The following is a 3,270-nucleotide window of genomic DNA, read 5'->3' as shown; positions in this document are numbered from 1 at the left end:
TTTCTTTTCCCATTATCATCCGTTTGTACTCATTTCCTAGAAGCTGATGAGTTTTTCTGCACTGTGTGTGTGTGTGTGTGGTGTGTGTGTGTGTGTGTGTGTGTGTGTGTGTGTGTGTGTGTGGTGGCTGGCGTGGGTATGAAATGGTTTTTTGTCGTCACGGATGACCTGCTTTCCCTCCATCAGAACATCCCGGTTCAGGTCTGACCTCAGCTGAGATCTGGAGCTTTAACCTTTGGGGATCGGAGGGGTTTGAGGTGTTCCTCTGGAGACCAGGGATTGGTCATACCCTGTTTGGGGACTAAAGCCTGGTTCGGCCGTCTCCGTTGACTCGGCTCCTCTTACCCACTGAAAGTGGGGCTTGTTTGGGTTTGGTGCGAGGTGAGCTGCTGGGATTAAGAGGGGGGACCCAAAATTTACCGGACTGTGTTTATAAAATTAACCAAGACTGATTTCAGACTTGTGGCCGTTATATGTCGCTATAGCATAGCCTTAAGCATAACTGTGAAAAATTTCACCTTCCAAGACACACAGGCAGCTCACAGCCAGTGTTTATGTTACTACAGTCCCGCCTCCTTCTTCGAAAAATGCGAAAATGGTCCGGCGCCTCTTAACCACGGAGCAGAACCAGGCTGGGTGGACATGTGCCAGGAGCTGAAAGGCAGCTGGAGACGATGGAGGCTGTTTGGAAGATCCTCCCTGCTGCGGCGCTCCGGGAGGCGGTCAGGCTGAAGCGACGGCGCTGTGGGAGAGGGGGACTGTTTTACCCACAGGGCTCTGCGGTAAAACAGTTCCTGATGTAAAACGGCATTGCCCTGCTGCTCCATCCGCCGTATCCCCTCCATTTAGCCCCGTGAGACTTCTGTCTCTTCACAAGAATGAACACGGAACTGAAGGGGCGGAGCTTTGATGACGTGGAAGAAGTGCAAAAAAATCGAAGGACGCTCTTAAAGGGACCGTTACGCAGCAGCATGGTGACTGTTCTGAGCAGTGGAAATCCCGGCTGAAGCGCTGGATTCAAGCCGAAGGAGAGGACTTTGAAGGTGGACAGTTTTGATTAAATGTGAAAATAAAAAAATAAAAGTTATAACCACAGTCCGGTTTCTTTTGAGTCCCCCCTCGTATAATCTGCTCAGAGCCATCTGCCACCGAATACCAGGGATTAGATCCAGGGCCGAGAGCCCCCATCCCACTGGGAGAGTCCCTGTCCCTGCTGGGTCCACCTCAGCTGAAGTCCTTCAGGAGCCTTTTATTACGGCGTCATTATTCTGATGCCATCAATGGAAAGGATTGATTTACAGTCAGAAGCTCTGCTCATTGATTCCTTCTGTCCACTCTGCCACCGCGTCACTCCAGCTTCACCCTCCTCTCTGGATTTACTGCCTGCAGCTCCTCCTACCGCTCTGCTTCAGTCCTCCTACCGCTCTGCTTCAGTCCTCCTACCGCTCTGCTTCAGTCCTCCTACTGCTCTGCTTCAGTCCTACCGCTCTGCTTCAGTCCTCCTACCGCTCTGCTTCAGTCCTCCTACTGCTCTGCTTTCAGTCCTCCTACCGCTCTGCTTCAGTCCTCCTACCGCTCTGCTTCAGTCCTCCTACCGCTCTGCTTCAGTCCTCCTACCGCTCTGCTCAGTCCTCCTACCGCTCTGCTTCAGTCCTCCTACCGCTCTGCTTCAGTCCTCCTACCGCTCTGCTTCAGTCCTCCTACTGCTCTGCTTCAGTCCTACCGCTCTGCTTCAGTCCTCCTACCGCTCTGCTTCAGTCCTCCTACTGCTCTGCTTCAGTCCTACCGCTCTGCTTCAGTCCTCCTAACGCTCTGCTTCAGTCCTCCTACCGCTCTGCTTCAGGTCCGCCACTACACTGATTGATACTGATGCATCTACACTTCTTTTAATGAGCTGTTGTTTTACAGTGAGTCTCCTCTTTGGTTGCTGGCTGGTTGGTTGGATGGTGGGTTGGTTGGCTGGGCAGTTGGTTTCTTTGTTAGCTGGTTCGTTTTTTTGGTTGGTTGATTGGTTGGTTTGTTTTTTAGTTGATTGGTTGGTTGGTTGGTTGGCTGGGTGGTTGGTTGGTTGTTCGGCTGGCTGACTGGTTGGTTGGTTGGTTGGTTGCTCGGCTGGCTGACTGGTTGGTTGGTTGGTTGACTGGCTGACTGGTTGGTTGGTTGGTTGGTTGGTTGTTCGGCTGGCTGACTGGTTTTGGTTGGTTGGCTGGCTAGCTGGTTGGTTGGTTGGTTGATTGGTTGGTTGTTCGGCTGGCTGTCTGACTGGTTGGTTGGTTGGTTGGTTGGCTGGCTTACTGGTTGGTTGGTTGACTGACTGGCTTGCTGGCTGGCTGGTTGGTTGGTTGGTTGTTTGGCTGACTGGTTGGTTGGTTGGTTGTTTGGCTGACTGGTTGGTTGGTTGGTTGTTTGGCTGATTGGTTGGTTGGTTGGTTGGTTGTTTGGCTGACTGGTTGGTTGGTTGGTTGGTTGGTTGGTTGGTTGGTTGGTTGTTTGGCAGACTGGTTGGTTGGTTGGTTGGCTGACTGGCTGGTTCATTTATTCATCAATTCGTTGGTTGCTTTCCTCTTCGGGACTGGAGTGATTTCCGTCAGACTGAGCAGAGAACCCAGACTTTGACACTCAGGGTCTTTTCCTCTGGGGAGTTCGATATCCTGATGAAGGCAGCTGGAGCTTCATTAGTTTTATTCATTTTGAAAACATTGTTGGTCATATTGTACTCTAGAATCCCCACACACACACACACACCATACACACTCTTCACATGTGGAGTATCAGTAATGTGGAGAGAGGAACATCACTCATGTACACCCGAACAGCAGCTGACTGAACTCTTCACATCCCTGCTGGGAGTTTCTCAACATGTGAAAGACGGTGACCGTCTACCCAGCGCAGGGGCGTTCTCCACCGCTCCACATGGCGGTGGCGCTCTGGAGACGTTTGGCTGAAGCTGACAGGGGACGCTCAGTCCACTCAAAGTTTCTGGTTAAGTTTTCTGGCGTTCATGTCTGTGCCAGACTCCAGAAACAGGGCTGAGGCTGTTCCGGACGGTCAGGCCTCCTCCTCAGGGTGTGGGGCTGCCTCTCTGGGACCAGGCTCTGCCCTGAGTGAAGCATCGTAGCTACACAAAAACGAAGGAAAGAAAAAGAAAAAGTATTTTTGGTGCTGGAGTGGCGGGTCTGCGGATGTGCTTGGGGGTGGCCTTGTTGGTGGGTGGGTCGGGGGTTTGGAAGTCCTCTGGTTGGGCGCTGTGGTTGATCCACAGGGGTGGGG

This window comes from Salarias fasciatus, chromosome 20 (assembly GCF_902148845.1).
Source record: "Salarias fasciatus chromosome 20, fSalaFa1.1, whole genome shotgun sequence".
NCBI lineage: Eukaryota > Metazoa > Chordata > Actinopteri > Blenniiformes > Blenniidae > Salarias > Salarias fasciatus.
The sequence above is the reverse complement of the archived record's forward strand: the minus strand, read 5'-3'. Positions refer to the sequence as shown.